Genomic DNA, 6,943 nt, shown 5'->3' on the forward strand with positions numbered 1-6,943 from the left:
GCATAAACTACGATGGAAACACATTTACTGAATAAATTCCACCATGCGCATTGAAAAAAGTCATGTGACTTTTCGCTATGAGACGGGATAACTTGACTAACCAGCGGACCGATCTCGTTCACAGCATCTATATGTTGTTTTGGTCGTTCTGAAATGCCTGAGCAAAGTCTGTCATCAAAGTATTTCTGTATAATTACTGTCTTACATGACTGCGTTCCCAAACAGCAGGCATCCACCTCTAAAAGCAATGACCGCATTTATTGTGTTACGTCTGCTCTCTCTGAAGCGCAAGTAATTTATTACATATGAAAATTATTATATTCAGTGGCTTCTCCTAGTTTTCTTAGAGATATTTAGTGCCAGCTTATCAGGAAGTGACGATTTTGTTCTCTTTGACTCGTTGGATGGAAACGGTGCTTTATTCGCAAATGTTTTATGCGATATTCCAGTTTTCTGTAAGTTAAATTTGCATCTTTGGATGGAAACATAGCTACTTCCTCTTAAAGATTATAGTGGTCAAAGTCCAAGGCATAAAAAAAACCATTGCCTGTAATTAAATTCATGCTGGTTTAGAAAATCACGCACAACATCTACACTCCTAAACTGACTCTCTGAGAGTTATGTTTAATGGAATTATACACATCTTCAGAAGTACAGTTTATGACTGTCGTGGATTGCAATTTGATATTTAAACATAGTTCATGATTGTGTAGGTTGGCACTCTTCAACAATGTCATACAGACAATCTCTGCGTAACTGTAACTGTTTAATAAACATCATGTGATGCAACCAGTCTCTTTCAAAGTACACAGTACATCACATGTTCTAATATTACTGCTCATAAATTCATGGCATCAGCATGGATTAGGTCATGTTGACCTGGACCAACAGCTTCTAATTTGACCAACAGATCTAACCAGCCAGGCTTTGCGCATGGATTACATAGTGGGTAGAGTATAGTCCACTCTAGTTGTTCAGCCTGGTCTCATGTTTATACGTAGGTACAGCCCAGCCAGCGTTAGAAAATGTATTGAATAATATCTTATTTAGCATCTAAATAGCCTACTGCAAACATGGCTTAAAAACTGCTCAAAGTTTTACACTGATGAATTTGCATCTTACCTTTGTCAGTGGGCCCTTCTTAGCACAGTTGATGCCCCCTATTTGGACCACATTTGGGGTTTGGGATACTCAAAGGTAAATTCGTACCTTAGAAGCCAGACTGCACCGTGACTTAATAGCTCTTTGTTAACAACATGTAGATGCTGTGAACAAGATCGTACGGTGACGCACTGCTGCCACACAAACTCTTCATCAGGGACTCGTCATACAGCAGCACTTCACAGGCTGTCACATGCATATTCAAGAACTGAATCAGGTTCCCTAAATTCTCAACAATATCAGTCAATTTCGGAGGCTTCTCAAATGCATTCTTCTCTATGTTGTCCAAGTTGGCCTTCAGATCAGCATTGGTGTAGGGCACACGAAAAGATTTAGTGGTGTAATTAACAGACTTCCCAATCAGAACACTGGTTTCAGGGACCAGGACCACCATCTCATGACCCCTACGAGAAAGCTTTTCCACCAGGATCTTCATGCTCAACCAGTGGCTGCCATCCTCTGACATGACAAGTACCTTCCCAGTCTGCACGGGCTCCGAGGAGAACAAGCATAGCAAAGCTAGAAGCCCCAGAGCGGGAACAGTCAGTGCTCTCACCACCAAAGAAATGTGTTTGAGAGTCTAAGATGATCCGGCATACAGTTAAAATAACTGTATTAAAATAATATGTCTTCACACTTTCATGATGCAGGTGGAAACAGTCAGATATTTACCAGTGGCTCCAACAAATTAATTGTACTTTTGAGTGTTGTCATGAATACCCAGAGATACTTGCTATCATAAAGTACAGATTCAGAATGCATCCATACCATACTTAACATCTGGTTATTAAAAAATTGTATGCACACTGAATTCAAATTTAATGCCATCATATTTATCATTGTCATCAACAATAACAACAGTCAAAGCCACAAATTACTAATAATGTCAAGAGATTACTACAAACACTGTAAGCCCTTATGAATTCAGCTAATGGTCTAATTAGTTTGGTACTAAAACTGGTCCACGCCAAATAGGTTTGCTCTCACTGTCTGTATGAAAGATGAAAGAATGTGGCTTTTTATATATACAGTATACTTGAGTGTCACCTACTGGTGCATCTATGCAATCTGCAGAAAGATTCATGGAAAATCCCCACCATTAATGCACAGACTGACAAATACAGACAAGCAGAAAATGAAAACGTGACAAAAGTGAAGCGTCTCAGTGCTTTTGGACTAAATTGCTAAAAAATCTAAACACCATACTACTCTTACTATTTCTGCTATATAATGATATGGCAGCAGAATAAGTAAGAGTAGTATAGGGTCCAGCATCTGCCATCTGTAGGCATCAGCAACAGCTTCTCTGCCCATACTTGTAGATCTTTAAGAGTCTTTTATGTGTTCTTCACAGATATATATATATATATTTTTTTGTTGTTGTTGTTGATAACCTTGCTTATCCAGTTGTTGTGTTTAAACTGACGCAATGCTAAAAAACTCAGTTCTACATTCAACTCATGCAGGTGCACGCATTTCAAGAACTCTCTGTCACATGCTGAACACAACCCCCCCCTCCCTAGAACTTGATGAACTTAATGAAACAAGTTTCAATGTGGCCCTCAAACCATAAGAGAGAAAAACATATAACACCTATGCATGAGAGTCTGTGATATAATCTTCCAGGTAGGTAGGACGAGCCCTTGCCCGGACTGGTCTGCCTCCCAAAGTCGCCTGCTGGGGCATTTCCTGGTCATTTTGGATAACATCAAGCAATGGCTGAGAAGGGTGAGGGCCATCTGCTGACAGGAGTGGTGGCAGGTCAGGTCGGTCCTGTTGTGGTTGTCATGAATACCCAGAGATACTTGCTATCATAAAGTACAGATTCAGAATGCATCCATACCATACTTAACATCTGGTTATTAAAAAATTGTATGCACACTGAATTCAAATTTAATGCCATCATATTTATCATTGTCATCAACAATAACAACAGTCAAAGCCACAAATTACTAATAATGTCAAGAGATTACTACAAACACTGTAAGCCCTTATGAATTCAGCTAATGGTCTAATTAGTTTGGTACTAAAACTGGTCCACGCCAAATAGGTTTGCTCTCACTGTCTGTATGAAAGATGAAAGAATGTGGCTTTTTATATATACAGTATACTTGAGTGTCACCTACTGGTGCATCTATGCAATCTGCAGAAAGATTCATGGAAAATCCCCACCATTAATGCACAGACTGACAAATACAGACAAGCAGAAAATGAAAACGTGACAAAAGTGAAGCGTCTCAGTGCTTTTGGACTAAATTGCTAAAAAATCTAAACACCATACTACTCTTACTATTTCTGCTATATAATGATATGGCAGCAGAATAAGTAAGAGTAGTATAGGGTCCAGCATCTGCCATCTGTAGGCATCAGCAACAGCTTCTCTGCCCATACTTGTAGATCTTTAAGAGTCTTTTATGTGTTCTTCACAGAGATATATATATATATATTTTTTGTTGTTGTTGATAACCTTGCTTATCCAGTTGTTGTGTTTAAACTGACGCAATGCTAAAAAACTCAGTTCTACATTCAACTCATGCAGGTGCACGCATTTCAAGAACTCTCTGTCACATGCTGAACACAACCCCCCCCTCCCTAGAACTTGATGAACTTAATGAAACAAGTTTCAATGTGGCCCTCAAACCATAAGAGAGAAAAACATATAACACCTATGCATGAGAGTCTGTGATATAATCTTCCAGGTAGGTAGGACGAGCCCTTGCCCGGACTGGTCTGCCTCCCAAAGTCGCCTGCTGGGGCATTTCCTGGTCATTTTGGATAACATCAAGCAATGGCTGAGAAGGGTGAGGGCCATCTGCTGACAGGAGTGGTGGCAGGTCAGGTCCTGGCTGTTGTGAGGGCTCCCCGAGCTGGAAACCTTGAGGTGCCTGGTATGACCATGGCTGCACTGGTTCTGACTGTGGGACTGGGGAATTGACTCCTTGTGCTGCTCCTGCATTGGGCTCTGTTGCCCACGGACCTCTTGTTGCTGTAAGAGGGATGGGCACTTTCTGCAATCTACTAGTATGCCAGCGTGAGCCGTCACTTAACAGAAATGTGGCGGATCCTAGCTGACGGACCACTTGGTGAGGTTCAGACCAAAACGATGCCATTTTACTGCTACGGTGAGGTCTGCGGACTCTCACCCAGTCCAGTACCTTGATGTCAGTATGCCTGACCTTGTATCTCTTATCGAAGTTATCCTTCATTCACCCCTGGTTTGTAGTTACGGACAAACCCTGTGCTCTGAGCCTGTCTAGGGGCAATTCCATCTCCCGGCCGAGCATGAGCAGAGCAGGTGAAGCCTGAGTGGTGCTGTGCTGGCTAGCCCTGTAGTGCAACAGGGTTTTATTAAGTGCCATTTGAAATGAGTACCCCTGGACCAGATGCGCCCGAATCCCATTCTTAAGGCTCTGATTAAACCTTTCCACCCCACCGTTTGCCTGGGGATGGTAGAGTGCGGCACGAATATGCTTAATTCCCTTATTGCTGAGGAAGTTGGAGAATTCTGCAGAAATGATTCTCCATAGCATTTTAAAGTGGCAAATTCTCAATAGAATATGAATAGATCGCACATTTTATTATCAGCTTCGTGAAGGGCTCGCGCAAATCGTAGCCTATCAAACATTTGGAGCGTGCAAAGTACTGTATAGTGTGATTCACTCACGCCTCGCGTGCACAAAAACTGCTTCAGGCATAATGTGCTGATAATCAGTCCGTGTGGTTCGTACGTGAATTTACCGCTTAAACGCGCCGAACGGGCTATTTATTTCATTAATAAACAACTGATTCTAGTTTCCATTAACCATGAGTTAAATATTGGGGGGTTGGGCAGGTGTGTTGTGTTCAAACTGATGGAATGCTAAAAAACTCAGTTCTACACGGGAGCTTGAACAGATGCTTCTTTTTCCTTTATTCACTTTCTGTCTGCTGTGTGCAATTCATGCACGTGCATGCATTTCAAGAAGTCTCTGTCACATGCTGAACACAACCCCCCCCCCCAGATGAACTTAATTAAACAAGTTTCAATGTGGCCCCCAAACCATAAGAGAGAAAAACATATAACTCCTATGCATGAAAGTATGTGATATAATCTTCCAGGTAGTTAGGACGAGCCCTTGCCCGAACTGGTCTGCCTCCCAAAGTCGCCTGCTGGGGCATTTCCTGGCCATTTTGGGTAACATCAAGCAATGGCTGAGGAGGGTGAGGGCCATCTGCTGGCAGGAGTGGTGGCAGGTCAGGTCCTGGCTGTTGTGGGGGCTCCCCGAGATGGAAACCTTGAGGTGCCTGGTGTGACCATGGCTGTACTGGTTCTGGTCGTGGGACTGGGGAACTGACTCCTTGTGCTGCTCCTGCATTGGGCTCCGTTGCCCACGGACCTCTTGTTGCTGTAAGAGGGATGGGCACTTTCTGCAATCTACTAGCATGCCAGCGTGAGCCGTCACTTAACAGAAATGTGGCGGATCCTAGCTGACGGACCACTTGGTGAGGTTCAGACCAAAACGATGCCATTTTACTGCTACGGTGAGGTCTGCGGACTCACACCCAGTCCAGTACCTTGATGTTAGTATGCCTGACCTTGTGTCTCTTATCGAAGTTATCCTTCATTCGTCCCTGGTTTGTAGTTACGGCCACTTTGACTGCTGCTTGGTGGGCAGTTAGTATTGTTGCTGACAAGCCCGGTGCTCTGAGCCTGTCTAGGGGAAATTCCATCTCCCGGCCGAGCATGAGCAGAGCAGGTGAAGCCTGAGTGGTGCTGTGCTGGCTAGCCCTGTAGTGCAAAAAGGTTTGATTAAGTGCCATTTGAAATGAGTACCCCTGGACCAGATGCGCCCGAATCCCATTCTTAAGGCTCTGATTAAACCTTTCCACCCCACCGTTTGCCTGGGGATGGTAGAGTGCGGCACGAATATGCTGAATTCCCTTATTGCTGAGGAAGTTGGAGAATTCTGCAGAAATGAACTGGGGCCCGTTTTCAGTTGTTATGGCATGGGGCATACCCCAATGAGCAAAGAGACTGTCCAGTATCTGCGTGATAATCTGTGATTAGTCTGTAACTGTCCCTGCCGGTACTACCTCAGGCCATTTGGAATGGAGATGGACATTGACTGGAAAGAGTATCGACACCACAAGGATGGTTTATTAGCATATAAACAGCTGGAATGGAGAGATATTCACCAGCTATAGCTCCAACAGGCTCAAATGGATCTGTGAGAATCGCATCAAAGTTGTACTCTTGCAGTTTCTTCATCAAGTCCTTGTTGAAGAGCAGACCCTCTGCATTCCTCAATATAAACATCTGCAGAACATCCAGTGAGATGATGAACGCCTGAAACTTGGTCAGGTCTGTAGAGATATCAATGCTCAGAATGGTGTTGAATTCATCTGCTATGCTCGCTTTTAATTCAGCCTTGGTGTAGTTCACTGGATATGTCAGAGTGGTGGTATGCTCTGAAGGACCCATGCTCAGACTTGCCTCTGGGATGACAACCACCACCTGGTTTCCTCTCCTCCCCAGCTCCTCCACAATAGGCTTCATCCCCAACCGTCATACAGCAGCCCTTCACAGGCTTTCACCTGCATATCCGTGAACCGCATCAGGGTCCCCAGATTTACAATGATGTCAGTCAACTGTGGAGGCTTCTCAAGTGCATTCTTCTTTATGTGGTCCAACATAGCATTTAGTTCAGCAAGGGTGTAAGGCACACGAAAAGATTTAGTGGTGTAATTACCAGACTTTCCAATCAGAATACTGGTTTCAGGGACCAGGACCACCATCTCATGA

The 6,943-nt window shown here is 43.6% G+C and overlaps 1 pseudogene; it reads right to left on the reverse strand.

Moving 5' to 3' along the window:
- The window catches only part of LOC107707765 (UDP-glucuronosyltransferase-like), a 10,288-nt pseudogene extending 3,590 nt beyond the window's left edge, over positions 1-6,698 (reverse strand).
- Between the last annotated feature and the right edge of the window lie 245 nt (positions 6,699-6,943).

This window comes from Sinocyclocheilus rhinocerous, unplaced genomic scaffold (genome assembly GCF_001515625.1).
Source record: "Sinocyclocheilus rhinocerous isolate Xijiao unplaced genomic scaffold, SAMN03320098_v1.1 scaffold4099, whole genome shotgun sequence".
NCBI classification, from domain to species: domain Eukaryota; kingdom Metazoa; phylum Chordata; class Actinopteri; order Cypriniformes; family Cyprinidae; genus Sinocyclocheilus; species Sinocyclocheilus rhinocerous.